At 42.4% G+C, this 17,511-nt stretch overlaps 1 long non-coding RNA gene across 1 annotated transcript in view; it reads right to left on the minus strand.

Annotated features, from left to right (window-relative positions):
• Positions 1-13,906: 13,906 nt before the first annotated feature.
• LOC141173235 (uncharacterized) overlaps positions 13,907-17,511 on the minus strand; it is a 96,653-nt gene continuing 93,048 nt past the window's right edge. The window contains exon 3 of the long non-coding RNA XR_012252621.1: positions 13,907-15,406. This is a non-coding gene — a long non-coding RNA (uncharacterized lncRNA). The remainder of the gene's footprint in view (positions 15,407-17,511) is intronic.

Genomic DNA, 17,511 nt, shown 5'->3' on the forward strand with positions numbered 1-17,511 from the left:
CAATTACAGGACTAGGAACCACGAAGACCCCAGCGTCCAGGGATAGTGGTTGCCAGAGAAAAGTCCTACTAGCAAGCCGACAGGTGAGAGAGAGAAACAGCATAGAAGCTCGGCCAAGTTCCAGGCTGGCCAGAAGCTTTAGGGAGAGGAAGACATGGACCAAGAGGCCTACAACCCACTCACTACGGAGAGTCCTGAAGTGCATCCTTCCTGTTAAGTACCCTGGACCCTACCTGCCGTTACACCAGTAAAGGTACTGAAATGATTCCCCTGTGTGCGTGTCTGTCATTCCCCCTGACCCGACTGGGCCATATCTCACCTGCATCCCTTCCATCAACCCTGCCCCGGGGGCCTGCTCCACCTGTGGGGAGCAGAAACATCCCAGCTGCCATCCCATCACCCCCCGGAGGTCTGCAGCAGCGCCGGTAACCATTACCGGGAACCACAGGTGGCGTCACGAGACAAACTGTTAACAAAACCCCTTTTAAAGAGTGACCCCAGAGGAAGGGCCCGGGAGCCGACTGCCGTGACATCCCAAGGAGGTAAAGGCCCGGGTACCTAGTCTCCCCCATATCCCCCTGGGTGAGTCACCGGCTTCTGGAGTAGTCGGACGGGAATCAGACACCGATTCTTCAAGGCTTTAAGCCCGAAACTTCCGGTTAATCCAAGGCCTTCACTTGCCACGGAGACAGTCATGTTCATCTGTGGAGAGGAAACACTAACGCCAAGGGCAGCCTCTGCTACAGGCCTAATGTCTTGAGTTTCTCCTACCTTCGCTGGACAAAGACCGTCAGCGGTCCCAAACAACCGCAGCGGGACCGCAATCGGATTTTGTGACTGAGTTCTGGCCTCTGCTTTGTCTGACGAACATAGTCATCCTTCATGGATTCTGTGCGGATAGCTGCCTCTACAGGCTGGGGAACAGGAGGTCTTTGGGAGGACAGAACCTTGCGTGATGGTTTACCTCTACGCCTTGCACGTCTGGACTGCCTCTTGAGGTTGGGAAGAGGAGTATTCTGTGGAGCATTGTCATCCTGTGAGGATTCTGTGTGGGCTGAAGCCTCTTCAGGTTGGAGAACAGGTAGGCCATCTACACACATCACCCATCGGGGCTGCTCCAGGATATTGGGAAGGGAAGCTTTAGCAGAAGCTTAAGGATTACGGTCATCCAGGACCATTAGAAAGGCCACCATGTCAGAGACGATAGGATCCCATGCTTCCCATAGGGGGGGTGATCCATTTCAAGGCATCACACGCTAGGTAGGACATCAGAATTGCTACTTTAACCCGATCGGTAGGAAAATAGTGAGCATAGAATTTGAAATGCAGCATGCATTGCTCCACAAATGCACGGCTTCATTTTGGATCCCCATAGTACAGTGGTGGATCCACAGGAACGAGTGCTGATAGCTCATTTTGGGCTGGTGCGTAAATCGCCTGGACCTCAGCTTGCGAAAAAAAAAATTTCCTTGGTGCACGTATTCGCCAAACAAGGATTCAAATGTCTCTGAGAGCGAAGGGCCGTGGAGCTCTACGGGAACCATGGCCTGAGCAAACTGTTCCAAACACGCCCGGACTGACTGGCGTGAGCATGATTAGTGATACCACTGTACCATGAACCGAGGAGTGGCTGGAGGGGCGTAACTAAGTATCAACTCTATCCGACCAAGGTCACACGGCAGCTCAGTCGACTCCGTGAACCAGGGAGGAACCGAGCAGAGGGACCAGGTGCTACTTCAGGTCAGACCCCGGTCACAGCTGTTGACCCACACCAGGGAATGCAGGAACAGGCAGGTTAGGCTGGCATACAGACAGGTGGATACTGGCAGGCACGGCTGGTATGCAGACAGGTGGGTATTGGCAGGCACGGCTAGTATACAGACAGGTGGGTATTGGCAGGCAGGAACGCAGGCAGGATAGGCACCAGTACAGACTGGAACACAGGAGCGGAACCGCAGATGCAGTAGACAAGCAGAGCAGAGCAAAACCCTCAGATGCGGTAGATAAGCAGAGCAGAGCAAAACCCGCAGATGCGGTAGATAAGCAGAGCAAAACCCACAGATGTGGTAGACAAGCAGAACAGAGCAAGACCCGCAGATGCGGCAGACAAGCAGAGCAGAGCAAAACCCGCAGATGCGGTGGACAAGCTGAGCAGAGCAAAACCTGCAGATGCGAAAGACAAGCAGAGTAGACCAAAACCCGCAGATTAGGTAGACAAGCAGAACAGAGCAAGACGCGAAGATGCGGTAGACAAGCTGAGCAGAGAAAAACCCGCAGATGCGGTAGACAAGCAGAGCAAAGCAAAACCCGCAGATGCGGTAGACAAGCAGAGCAGAGCAAAAGCCGCAGGTGCGGTCAACAAGCAGAGCAGAGCAAAACCGCAGGTGCAGTGAACAAGCAGAGCAGAGCAAAACCGCAGGTGCGGTGAACAAGCAAAGCAGAACAAAACCGCAGGTGCGGTGAACAAGCAGAACCAGATAAACGCAAGGCCCTCACAATGAAGTAGCGAGTGTACACAAAACTCACAAACAGAAGTACAGAGACAACGAGTTGGAGTTAGGTGCAAGATCAGACACTGCAGAAAAAGGGAAGGTTCGGACATAGAAACAAACAGGAAATGAGCTAGGACACTGTTCAGACAGGGACTGAACTGGGAACAAGATACAGGAACAAGCCTGGGAACTCAGGCCCAAGGGAGGCAGAAACAGACTGGAAGTCAGAGATTCAGGACAGGACCTGGCAACTCACAGTTGCACAGAACACACTGTAAGAAAGTGTTGCTCAGGCACCTCCTACTGGGTGGAGGGGGTTTAAGTATCCAGTGACTCACAGCAATAGGCTGGGGATGCATTAGGACTGCGCACACTGTAACTTTAAGAATCAAGAAGCAACAACGCCGCCATCCTAAGCCAGCAGATAAGAGACATACAAACAGCAGGTACTGGAGCAAAGTGTGCAGCCTGGCCTGATAGGTAAGATTGCGGTCTTGCATGGTGGGAGATGGTAAGCCATGCAAGCACACCGCCATGGATGTTACACCCAGATTTGAACCGTGGAAGAGGAAAACCACAATTCAAGTTCTCTGGCCTACACCAGACTCTTTTAAACAGATATCTGAACAGTCAGCGAGACACTGAAAATGTTTTTTTTTATGGAAAAAAGACAAAAAAATGGATAATACAGAGATTTGAACCATGGAACTGCAAAACCACAGTTATAGTTTCCTGGTGTATACCAGACTTGTTAAAATAGATATATTGGTGTCTGAACAGTCAGCGACAGACTCAAACTGTTATTTTTTTATGGAAAAAAGGCAAGCAGGTTGATAACACCCAGATTTGAACCGTGGAAGAGGAAAAACACAGTTCTAGTTCTCTGGCCTACACCAGAATCTTTTAAACAGATTTATTTGCGTCTGAACACTCAGACACACTCAATTTTTTTTTGGGGGGAGGGGGGGTGGAATACCAAAAGGTTAATAAGACGGTTGATAAATAAAATGAGAACAATGGGGATAAGGGAAAATATATGTATGTGGGTTAAGAATTGGCTCAGTGATAGGAAACAAAGGGTGGTTAATAATGGAAAACACAGACTGGGTCTCAGTTAACAGTGGGGTACCACAGGGGTCAGTATTGGGCCCCCTTCTTTTTAACATATTTATTAATGACCTTGTAGGGGGCATACAGAGTAATATTTCAATATTTGCAGATGAAACTAAACTCTGCAGGGTAATCAATACAGAGGAGGACAATTTTATATTACAGGAGGATCTATGTAAACTAGAAGCTTGGGCTGATTAATGGCAAATGAGCTTTAATGGGGATAAATGTAAGGTAATGCAGTTGGGCAGAGGAAATAAAATGTATAATTATATGCTTAATTGTAAAACACTGGGCAAAACTGTAACTGCAAAAGACCTGGGTGTATTGGTGGACGACAAGCTCACGTTTAGTGGCCAGTGTCAGGCAGCTTCTGCAAAGGCAAATAAAATAATGGGATGCATTAAAAGAGGTAGAGATGCTCATGAGGAGAACATAATTTTACCTCTATACAAGTCATTAGTGCGACCAGACTTAGAATACTGTGTACAGTTTTGGTCTCCAGTGTATAAGAAAGACATAGCTGAACTACAGCGGGTGAAGAGTAGAGCAACCAAGGTTATAAGAGGACTGGGGGGTCTGCAATACCAAGACAGGGTATTAGAGGACTGGGGTGTCTGCAATACCAAGACAGGTTATAAGAGGACTGGGGGGTCTGCAATACCAAGACAAGTTATTACACTTGGGGTTATTTACTGTGGAAAAATGAAGGCTTAGGGGTGATCTTATTACTATGTACAAGTATATAATGGGACAGTACAAATACCTTTCTACTGATCTTTTTACTCTGAGGCCAGAGACGGGGACAAGGGGGCATCTTCTATGTCTGGAGGAAAGAAGGATTAATCATAATCACAGACGCGGATTCTTTACTGTAAGAGCAGTGATACTATGGAACTCTCTGCCGCATGATGTTGTAATGAGTGATTCACTATTAAATTTAAGAAGGGCATGGATGCCTTTCTTGAAAAGTATAATATTACAGGTTATATGTACTAGATTCCTTGATAGGGCGTTGATCCAGGGAACTAGTCTGATTGTCGTATGGAGTCGGGAAGGAATTTTTTTCCCCAAAGTGGAGCTTAGTGTTTGTCACATGGGTTTTTTTTGTGTTCCTCTGGATCAACACGTTAGGCTATGGGTTGAACTTGATGGACTCAGTCTTCCTTCAACCTTAAAACTATGTTACTATAGTCTGACTGAGGAAAAACAAAACAAAACAGGATTTAGATGAAAAAAAGGATTTTTCCTGGCCCCTGAGACCTGGGGATAAGTCTAGTAATTTGACCAGCAGGTGCAGCACACAGGACTGTAATGCGGTGTTTGTTGGTATAACCACTGCATCTCCTATACAGCCTGCCTGCCTGATATCTGGGATGGATATTAGTCCTGAGAATAACTGTTTGTTTGATTTGGCAGGCTTTAGAGACCCTACACTAATTATTTTGCAGTATAAATCTCTCCCTAGCTCTGCAGCACTGACTCTACACTGTCTGGTCCGGAGCGACTGTGTCCAAAATGGCGGCGCCCGGTTTTAAATACTCGTGGTGACGCTGTGCGGCCAGCCAATCACTGTAATGCCCACAAACAACATGGCTGCGGCATTACAGTGACTGGCTGGCAATCCCTGCATGTTCATTGGCTCTGTAAAGAGCGCCAAAGGTGCAAGGCGGAGACCCGAGCTCCCGCCCGATTAACCCGGAAATGCTCGGTGCTCGCCGAACATCCCGAGTAGTGAGATGCTCGGGCGAGTGCCGAGCAATGTCGAGCATGATCGCTCAACACTAAACATAGCCCAAGGTGTGGAGGAGCATTTTAGTTTTTAGTTATTTATTTTGCCTTATATACAGTACAGACCAAAAGTTTGGACACACCTTCTCATTTAAAGATTTTTCTGTATATTCATGACTATGAAAATTGTACATTCACACTGAAGGCATCAAAACTATGAATTAACACATGTGGAATTACATACTTAACAAAAAAGTATAAAACAACTGAAAATATGTCTTGTATTCTAGGTTCTTCAAAGTAGCCACCTTTTGGTTTGATGACTGCTTTGCACACTCTTGGCATTCTCTTGATGAGCTTCAAGAGGTAGTCACTGGAAATGGTCTTCCAACAATCTTTAAGGAGTTCCCAGAGATGCTTAGCACTTGTTGGCCCTTTTGCCTTGACTCTGCAGTCCAGCTCACCCCAAACCATCTCGATTGGGTTCAGGTCTGGTGACTGTGGAGGCCAGGTCATCTGGCGTAGCACCCCATCACTCTCCCTCTTGGTCAAATAGCCCTTACACAGCCTGGAGGTGTGTTTGGGGTCATTGTCCTGTTGAAAAATAAATGATGGTCCAACTAAACGCAAACCTGATGGAATAGCATGCCGCTCCAAGATGCTGTGGTAGCCATGCTGGTTCAGTATGCCTTCAATTTTGAATAAATCCCCAACAGCGTAACCAGCAAAGCATGCCCACACCATCTGACCTTCTCCTCCATGCTTCACAGTGGGAACCAGGCATGTAGAGTTCATCCGTTCACCTTTTCTGCGTCGCACAAAGACACGGAGGTTGGAACCAAAGATCTCAAATTTGGACTCATCAGACCAAAGCACAGATTTCCACTGGTCTAATGTCCATTCCTTGTGTTCTTTAGCCCAAACAAGTCTCTTCTGCTTGTTGCCTGTCCTTAGCAGTGGTTTCCTAGCAGCTATTTTACCATAAAGGCCTGCTGCACAAAGTCTCCTCTTAACAGTTGTTGAAGAGATGTGTCTGCTGCTAGAACTCTGTGTGGCATTGACCTGGTCTCTAATCTGAGCTGCTGTTAACCTGCGATTTCTGAGGCTGGTGACTCGGATAAACTTATCCTCAGAAGCAGAGGTGACTCTTGGTCTTCCTTTTCTGGGGCGGTCCTCATGTGAGCCAGTTTCTTTGTAGTGCTTGATGGTTTTTGCAACTGCACTTGGGGACACTTTCAAAGTTTTCCCAATTTTTCGCACTTCATTTCTTAAAGTAATGATGGCCACTTGTTTTTCTTTACTTAGCTGCTTTTCTCTTGCCATTATACAAATTCTACCAGTCTATTCAGTAGGACTATCAGCTGTGTATCCAACGGACTTCTGCACAACACAACTGATGGTCCCAACCCCATTTATAAGGCAAGAAATTCCACTTATTAAACCTAACAGGGCACACCTGTGAAGTGAAAACCATTTCCGGTGACTACCTCTTGAAGCTCATCAAGAGAATGCCAAGAGTGTGCAAAGCAGTCATTAAAGCAAAAGGTGGCTACTTTGAAGAACCTAGAATATAAGACATATTTTCAGTTGTTTCACACTTTTTTGTTAAGTATATAATTCCACATGTGTTAATTCATAGTTTTGATGCCTTCAGTGTGAATGTACAATTTTAACAGTCATGAAAATACAGAAAAATCTTTAAATGAGAAGGTACTGTACAAGTCATTACCCTGGAAAGGATGTTCCTTAACATATTTCCCAGGAAAATCCATTTTGGTTTCGTTTTGCATGTTTTATTGTGAGTCCGTAACAGTGGCGTAATACCTCTGAGAACATTGTTGACAGCAGTGAACTGGGTGTCAGAAAGGCTTCCAGGGGTCTTCCCCATGCTGTTCCCATTCCATTTGAGCACTGTTCCATTTATTTGGGCAATTTTTAAGCCCTCTGCAGACCGCCGGGGGGAGACGCCTGAAAAATGCTCGAGTTTCCCATAGACTTAAATTGGGCTCATTACTCGGGTCGAGCACCCGAGTATTCCAATGTGCTCGACGCGAGCAATGAGCACCCGAGCATTTTAGTGCTTGCCCATCACTAATGATAACTCATCTCCACTGAATAACATGTTTACTGATTAAAACAAATTGAAAAAATTGCTTCTTTTTTGGTCTTCTAAATCCCCCATCTTTCATCTTGAAAAGCCACATGAATTAATGTTGAGCAAATCCTTTAAATTATTCATTTAGATTTTCTTTGAATGGACATTGGATTATACAGTGGCACATCCCATTAAATTGACCCCTTTTTCACCCCAACCAAAACCATTCTCAGACTCACCCGGATCTCCTATATCCACAGTGACAGGGGTCTCATTTCAAACCTCTTCAGATATTGTTTTGTTATTTTTGCTGTCTACATTTTGTGATTCCTTTTACTATCCTCATTTATTATTATTCCATATCATTTTGCGAGTACGTTGGCCTTTGATATTCTGTGTGATGAGTTTCTGTAATCTTTCACATTTCTCAGGAGAGTTATTTGGAAGCTGTTTCTGAAATACACTAAAGTTTCCTTTTGTTTTCTTGACTTTCAAAAAGGCAACCAGTTTCACATCTGCCGACAACAAGAGGAACACTTGGGTCAAAGAAGCCCTCGGCGTAAGAGAGAAAGAGAGAAGGAACAATAGAAAAGGATTAAGTGAATAAAGAAATGTGGAGGATCTGAAAAATAGGCACGTCAGAAAAAAGATGGAGTGATTAACAAACCCACAGATTATAAAACTTTGAAAGTAGGAATATATTTTATGGGAGGTTCCAAGAAAATATATAGACCTCCCAGAGTAGCAAAAAAGGTTGGCAAGTCAGCCATTTTTTGCAGAAAGCTATGATTTCTTCATGGTGGTGTCCTGAAGCACAGTTAAGGGACAGGAATGTGGTGTAGATGGAGCAAGATTGGCTCCATGGAAAAAAAAAACCCACCAGTGCACAAATCCAATTATCCCAGACAACAACTTCTGAAACATTCGAAGTATGCATATATTCTATCCAGACACACTGGATATACAGTAAGGCCACCTTAAACTTTTTTTTTCATCCCGTATCCTAATAAGCCATAGTACTTTTCTCCAAAAAACATAAACTTACAGTGAGGCAGAACCCCTGGGTTTTCTTTACTAGACTGAGAAATGATAGAGTTCTTCATGAATATATATGAATCCACTTTTTTTTTTGTTTTTATTTATCACTTTAAATTTTAAGTTTTTCCAAACTAACTTTACAAAGTTTAAAACAGAGCTTTTATTTGTAGTAAAATCTCAGGTAGCATTATAATATCTCCAGACCGGTTCCCTACCTCCACCCCTTCGAAAAACTACATTTATATTTAAATTTTAATACAAAACATTATAAAAATGGAGAAGTTGCATATGTAAGTCACCCGACGTGAAATGCCCACAGCAGCGGGCTGAAAGAGATGATTGAACCAGACAATTTAAAATTCAGCAGCAAACTTTCCTCACTGACTCATGATATTCCATAAAACAGCCACTAAAATGTCACTATGACTTATACATGTTGTTCTAGAAAATTTCCCTGTGAGAGGGAAACGTGTTTAGGACAAGGAGAGAAATATTCCTCTGGCATGGAAATACCCAACCATAACTTTGTCTTTGTTTCAAGCCTGTTTTTATTTTTTTTGCTATCTGCAATGTAATTTTCGAAAACTTTGGAAAGAAGAACTATAATATTGTAAGGAGAATATTTATCTATCATCTATTATTTATACGGCGCCAACATATTGTGCAACTCTGCACATCAAGCAAAGTTTCCACAGGGGTTTACAGTCTCAGGCTTCAAGAACCAGTGTTGGCATCAGGCAGGTCTGAACAGAAGCTAATGGCCATGACAATTTGCGTTCACATCTTTTATACTTGTACAACTAAGAGTGTTCAAGACATATAGCGCTAGCCTATTAGTGGGACACTCCCTGACTGCAGAGATCTATGGGTTTGGTCAACATGCGTTTAGGTGGGAAAGGGTAACAGCTTGTTGACTGGTCCCACAGAAAGCTAGGCAAAACATGTCAGTTCTCCTCCCCCACCCATCCTGCAGCTGTAAGGGTCCCTCATATAGGTGGTTGACTTTTGTATGTACTTTCTAGGAAGAAGAGGTTGTGTGGTCCTATCCTTCTGGTCCATCTTTTTAGTGTTTTTAAGGTTTCAATGTTATCCTGTTTTTATGTTTAGTGGCATTGGACCATTGGGCATCACAGCTTTTTGTGTATGACTATGTTGATAAATTATCTATAATATGGTTATTAATAAATACTGTAGCCGATTACCATCCATTAAATCAGCAAGTTGGATTTAAGGTTTTGTTGGATACGAAGTGGACCTGTGGTCATCTGAAAATGATTGAGAAGGCCTGTTTCCTTCAAGCCATGCTATCTCCCCAATGAACAGCAGTTCATCTTCTTCTTCAAAAAAGAAATCCATCTTTCTTGAGCCGTCTTCCCCATGTAAATTTCCAGCCAAGCTCCCATAAATATATGATTTTCATCAGATCCAATTATCCTAAGTTGTCTAGTCTATATGACCAATAACTTTCACCTCCTCAGTTTCCTACTCTCTATTTGTATCTGGTTTCTTCTAGTTAAGAGCGAATCTGCCAAAATTTGGCCAGGATAATTGATTTGCATTGAATTTATTCAGTCTGAATCAAATGTTCCTTATAATTCTCTGGGATCCCTTGAGCCTCCAGAGCATAATAAATATAGGGTGAAAAAAAAAATTACCTTCCCACTCACTTGTCCAGCTGCTGTAGTTTTCTACCGGTACTTCGTGAAGCTCCTTTCAAATTCTCCTTCACTTCTCCATGACTTGTAACAGGCTCTTCTTCCATCTTCACTCTGATTTGGGAGAATCTTTTTTTTTTTTTTAAATTTGGGCCAAATTCCATTTGCCCCAATTTATTGAATCCTCTGTAGTTTTTTCCTCCACCCCCACTCACTTTACATAATTGGCCAATAGCAATTTAGGCGGAATTATACTACTCAAGGACAAGAGATCAGAGATGGTAGAAAGCAGCCCTCACCACTGGTACATAAAAACAGCAACTTTATCCAGGCAAATGTGAGGAGCATAGACCTGGAGGAGAGAAACGAGAGACAGCTGTTTCGCGTGTAACAAGCTTCTTCCAGTATTCCAGATTTTTTGTACAAAAACTGAGACATTGATTTCTGGTCACATTATGTGGGTATGTTAGCTGTGCCAACGAAACTTTGCACTTTTTCGGATTTACACTATTGTTTGTAGTCACCTGTCATATGTCACCACTAGTACACTATAGGTAGGAAGGACCCATCCGTGGAAACCATTGCTGCATCACAGTAGATCTCCTAGACTGTGCAAAACACGTTTCGCCAAGGGGAGCACAGAGCCAATGTCAATTATGCCAAATATTCCCCTTTTTGGGCATTAGATGCCATAATCTTGCTTTACGTACCATATAAGCACTTTGTGCCTGTGAAACTTTATGATTTTATTTATTTTGTGGTTTTTTTTTTCCAATTTCTTCGATGGCCTGATATTATTTAAACACATTATTAAAAAAAAAACACACCTCTATGTCACTCATAGAAATTCTGGATCCATTATTACACATTCACCTATTTTTTTATATGTTAGTAAATCCATTTTTTTTTGGCTTAACTGCTGTTGCGCCAAGTCCTGGTCTTGAATTTCTAAAGATACAGTGGGTATTAAAATTCAGCCTGAGAGATACATATTAAAACAAATGACCGAGATGATCAGTCTGAGAAAATAACACACCATTATAACAACCATATGTTGGAGCGGAGTATCACTAAAAATATCAATTTAGATGGGAGAAAAATAATGGTTAGACTCGATAGACAGATGGTTCTACTTCAACCATGACCAATCCTGATGTATATCATTTTCCTTGATGGATTTGCTTCAAAATGAACATTCTGGAGCCATAAGAAAGATACTGTATCGTGCCCTCACGTACAAAGGAAAGGAACATTAGAACACTCTCGTATGGGTTGAAATGATTGTAAAGCATAGACATTATATAAGCCTAATTAATTGCAAAGCTAAATTTTATTTTAAAAGGATTAAAATATATTTAGAAAAATTTCAATAATAGTTATATAATATTTAATTCATTTTGGTTTTAGTTTTGTGCAATATTGTTAACCTTCAAGCAGTTTTTGATGCAGTTTTTGTGTTACTCTCCTGTCCTGGATTCACTGCTGGCTGCTGCGTCTTCCTTTTGCTGTGGGCTCTTTCTGTTCTTTGGTACATCAGGTTGACATGACAGCCAGACATCCACCTATGACATCATGCCTTTTATGCCGACTCAGATGGAGTTTCTCTGCTTGTATGTTCGGCTAGTTGGCTTCCATGCCTCTACTGTATACTGGCTTTCTGCGCTTTTAGAACCTTTCTAAACCAACCCTGCTCTGCTACATCGCTGGGACTCTGCTATACTACTGTGCCAGTTCTGATAGAACTCTGTGACAAATGGAGCTTTGCCACTGAGTGAACTCTGCTATACCGCAGTTCCACTTTTTGCTGGACTCTGTGCCAAACTCAGCTATGCTGCTTAGTCAACTAACAGTGCCAGCTCTTTCTGGACTCTGTGTCAAATTCATCTTTACCTCTTAGCCAACTACGCTATACCACAGTGTCACTATACCACTCTGCTTCATTGGTTCCTTTGGTTTCAGTTCAGCTTTTCCTGTTGCTATTTAGCCATAACAGCCTTCGCTGTTCCATCCATGTCACTGCATCAACGCCATTACATTACAGCTACTCACCTGGACCCAAGAGCATCAAGGAACCACCTCAGCAAGTGAGACTTAATGTGACATGCAGAAGTAGTGCTTTTGATTTAAAAGCATCCAGCAACTAGAGAGGTTAACACAGTCACAGGAGACAGGGAGTGTTTTAGCAGAGCCCCAGGCGGATTGTAGGGAAGTTGTTTACTGTTCAGGCTGGAGCCATAGAGAAAGGTGGTGTGTGAGCTGTATCTCACAGAAGACAAGGGAACAGAATTCAGGTCAGGAGGAAAGCTAAACACCGGTGAAATAGACTCCTTGAGCTAACAGTGTGGAAGCCTGTCATAGAGATCATCTCCCTCATCACATCCTTCCACTCCTCCATCTCCATGCAGGATAAAGAATGCAGTGTACTAGTGAGTCCTTGTGAAGGGAAAGCCTGCTGTTTATGCATAGAAGTGTGCTGCTAAGAGATCTAATCTGTGATGAATTATACCACTGAAGAGACTGATGTTACTGTGCCTGCTTTATTACACTGTACTGTAATGAAGATTATTGTTGTAATATCCCTGAATTGCACTGGCCGTGCATCAGATTAAATTCCACTGTTAAACTGTTGAAAAAGACTCTTGTCAGATGTGTCTGGTCAGCAACTGAATCTATCCTGTGCCTGAGAGAAGCTGCAGCCTATGGTCGCCCTGAGTAATGGTTCCCCCAGGATTTCAATGAATTCATGAAACCCGTCTCGACCTATCTAAACTTAGCGGCGTGCATGTAACATTAACATTTTACTACATAACTTGAACAGGTTTTCCAGCCAGCTTAAAGATACAGAATTAAAATTAAAAAAAAAAAAACATTTTGGGAAAAGGTATTCGATACCAACGTATCACAGGTAACAGAATAACAAGGTCTCCTCAAATAGCTCTCCTGTCAATTCTCCCTTCTTCAATAGGTACTCAAAAGAAAGACCTACTTCAATTTTGCTTAACAGCGCCACGGACGGTAATCCTGCGGTTTTGGAAACTTAAAAACCCACCTAGCATACTGGAATGGTACAATGAAATGGTGAATTTATGTAAAATGAAGGAACTTTCTGCAGAATGTAATGGAACCAACGATAAATTCAGAAGGGTTTGGAGAGAATGGATTCTGTTTCAGGATTCACATGATTTTCATACCCTGTTTTAATAGTTTCAACAGATTTATGTGATTGTACTCATAAATAGCTACATGGGCAAGGACCCCACCCTCTCCATCCCTCGTCCCTAGGTCATTTCTCTTTTCTCTCTCTTTTTCTTTCTTCTCGTTATATGATTTCTTCAGACATAATATATGTTACCTCCACATAAGAACCTCTTATTGGTGATTATTACATAAACAATATGATGTTCAAGGTATTACAATGTGAATTGATATTGAAAGAGGTGATCTCAATGGAACTGTGGACATTTTCTACATTGATATGTTTTCTTCAAATTCAATATATTTTTTGATTTGCAAAATGTATAATAATCAATATTTAATGTTTAATTAATGTTTAATAAAACTGATTGAATGTAAAATTTTTCCAAAAAACAGTAAAATCAGTAAATTTTATCTCATTTTTGAAAAATAGTGACAAAAAAACTAATTTCAAATGCATTATGTGAACACAACCTTAGAGCAGTTTTAAAAAGTTCCTGTCGCCAAGTCGAAAATGGACAGTTTTTTCTCATCTTTTATTCCCGATATTCCCTTGACTATTGTGTTCTTTTTTTTTTTTTTTTTTTTTTAATTGGGGCCAGAGATATAGACTGTTTTATTCAGTGATCATATTTATAGTCTTTACCAAGGAGATGTTGCTCGCAGGATCCTCTTGGGCGTGTCTTTAGGCTGCTTTGTATTATTACCTTGTGTATAACTCCCTTAACAAAAAAACAAAAGCAAAAAACTGAATACTTAGTGGAGTAGTGAGAATAAAATTAGAGCAAAAACTGGCCAATTTTGACTTGGTGACAAGTCCTATTTAAGCTGAAAATTGTCTTTCTACTTATTGGCTTTCATGCAAAAATTTCATAAAAAAATCTGTGAATCCTGTCCAAAAAGGGACCACTCACCCCATAAGGACCCATTCACCCATATTGAAAAGGCCATATTCACTCATTACAATATCCATAGGGCCCCATTCACCCATATCCATAAGGATTCATTCACCCATATCCATAGGGCCTCATTCATCCATACTCATAAGGCCTGATTCCCAGATATCCATAGGGTCCCATTCACCTAAAAGTCTCCAGTCACCCATATCCATAAGGTCCTATTCACCCATATCCATAGGGCCTCATTCATCCATACTCATAAGGCCTGATTCACCCATATCCATAAGGTCCTATTCACCCATATCCATAGGGCCTCATTCATCCATACTCATAAGGCCTGATTCCCTGTTATCCATAGGGTCCCATTCACCCATAAGTCTCCAGTCACCCATAGCCATAAGGTACTATTCACTCATATCTATAGGGCCCTATTCATCCATACCCAAAAGGCCTGATTCACCGATATCCATAGGGTCCCAATCACTCATAAGTCTCCATTCACCCATACCCATAAGGCCCCATTCACCCATATCCAAAAGGCCCATTCTCACATATCCAAAAGGCCCATTCTCCCATATTCATAAGGACCCATTCTCCTATATCCATAAGGCCCATTCTCCCATATTCATAAGGACCCATTCTCGTATACCCATAAGGCCATATTCTCCCATATCCATAAGGCCCCATTCTCTCATATCCATAAGGCCCCATTCTCCCATACCCATAAGGCCCCATTCTCATTGATATACTTTAGCTTACATTCAACCATATCCATAAAGCCCTATTGATTCACTGGCCCTACTCATCCATATCTTTAAGTCTTTAAGGCCCTATTTGTTCGGCCAAAAAAATGTCTTTGGGCAAGAATACCTTTTTTTTGTTGCTGTAGTGAGTAGTATAGAAGATTTCATACAGATAAAGCTAAAAAAAAGTATACCGCACTGTATTTTATGAGTCTAATGGCTTTATATGCCACTTTATGACTGTTCTTTGACAGACGTCACATCCTTTATACAACAAGAATTCCTCCGGGCGCCCAGCGGAAGGCTCAAACATAGGGTTTTTTTCTTTTTACACTTTTTGCTTTTATTTCACGCAGATCAAGAACCGGAGAACATGCTCCATTCTTCACTGGCAGCGATCTTCTGAGACGTCTGTGGTACATTTCCAGCACTGACCTCCTGAATGGTTCTAAAATATAGATAAAGTATGTAAAATACCATTATCTCCGGTGATCTCCCTGTAGGTCGGGAGAACATCTTATTGTGGTATATATTTCTTTTCTCGCTGCGTTATTTGATTTGCAGAATTTGCTGTCTCTTCTTATTTTCGCTGCAGTCTTTTTGAAACTACATGACAAGCAAAGACTGATTACAGCCCCGGAATGTGGAAAAAAAGCTTCTCACGGATTCTTAACTGCGAAAGCTAAAACCGAGAATCATTTCTAGAGCATTTTCACCAAGGATCAGAAATTAACCAGTAAATACTTATAGAAGCTGCAGAGTAATTCTTGTTCATCTGACTTTTTTTTTTACTGAGAAACTTCTCTGTAAGTTTTCCAAAAAGTGCACAAGGTGTGTAACTACTGAATGGGATGCCATTGGCCTATATGGCTTGGACAACCAGAGTTTTCACCTTAATGCTTAAAACTATGGGGAAGTATTATTTAGTAAACTGTCTGGCAGTTTTAGATAAGCACCATATGGCACTATATGGTAAATAACATTCCGGACAGGATTAAGCAAAGATAAAAAATATATATAACTAGTATCGCCGATAAAATTAACACAATTGTCACACACTGTGGAAAAAACAATGCCAACAGAATTAAAAATTCATATAGATAGAAATGAGTAGATCGATCCATGGAGGATCAAGTTCAAGTCAAATTTTCCTGAATTCGAACATTTTGAGATTCGATTAGCAGTTCAGAAAAAATAGAATTTGCCCGCCACTATTTCTCACATTGCTGTAGCATCAGAGAGTGACTAAAGTCATTTTGCTTTGCAATGCAGCCTCCCCATAATGCCCTGCAGCTTTGACATCTAGCAGCTTATCACATCTTGTACAGTGGTGGTCAGTATCAGGGCCATCACAGATTAGAAGTTCCCAGTGGAGCACAGTTTGCACGGCAGAGTCATATTCCAACTCCACAGTCACTGGTTAATTTATCTACTTCATAGAGTGTATGATCATCAGAGTTCTATCTCTCTCTGTAGAGTGTAAGCTCTCTATGGTCCCCAGTGTCCTCTCTGTCTCCTGTAGAGTGTAAGCTCTTATGGTCAGTGTAGTCCTCTCTCTCCTGTAGAGTGTAAGCTCTTATGTTCAGCAGGGTCCTCTCTGTCTCATGTATAGTGTAAGCTTTTATAGTCAGTAGGGTCCTCTCTCTCTCCTGTAGAGTGTAAGCTCTTATGGTCAGCAGGGTCCTCTCTCTCTCCCGTAGAGTGTAAGTTCTTATAGACAGTGGGGTTCACTCTCTACTGTAAATTGTAGACTCTTATCATTAGCGGGTGTTATGACTGCCAAAGAACATTCACCAAAAAAGGGGAAGCATTTCCTGGCTAAGATCGTCTGAGTTAGACAAAATTTAGGTTTGTGTGAAATTCAGGTTCAAGTTGCAATGGGCTGGAGGCACATGGAGTACATAACGTTCTAGGAGCATGAGGTCGTACCAGAATTGCTGCGGACATTCCTGTAACATCCAGGGCCTATAGCCAGCACAAGGCACTAGGAAGTGTGCCTTAATCCCTTCCATAGAGAGGAAGCCTTACAAGGGAAATGTAACAGATATTGGGAGTGCTGTGGTGCCGGATACGAAATCCCTGAGGCTGACAGGAGGATCATGCGTAGGGATAGTCTAAGCTGAACGTAAGCAGGAGCTTGAAATGTACTGTGTTGATGGAACTGGAACCAGAGGGTACTGTGCCCGAGACTGCATGTTAAAGTCTGTTGTTGTTGAGCTGTCCAGTAAAGTTGAATTTGTTATAATGAACCGAGGGACCTCTGATGTGTGTGCAGCTGGTCCTGGACCTGAGGACATGGAGACAGCAGAGGCCTCCGGCCTGGAAGTGAGTACACTGCATTGTACACAGCACAACATTGATGGATTGGGACACTGTGTGTTTGTGAGGTGCCACGGTATGGAGAAGCTGCAGCTACCGCCCTGGGCACCTAACATAGAAACAGAAGTAGTGTGAGTGCCATCAGTTTCTTCTCTTCTAAGTTTGTACTGCAAAGTTCTCTGATTTTAGTGAATATGATATAAGGCATCTTTACTTTTCCAACGCTGATTCTCT

Source organism: Phyllobates terribilis, unplaced genomic scaffold (genome assembly GCF_046119375.1).
Source record: "Phyllobates terribilis strain yellow unplaced genomic scaffold, ASM4611937v1 Scaffold_1__5_contigs__length_1240528914, whole genome shotgun sequence".
Lineage (NCBI taxonomy): Eukaryota > Metazoa > Chordata > Amphibia > Anura > Dendrobatidae > Phyllobates > Phyllobates terribilis.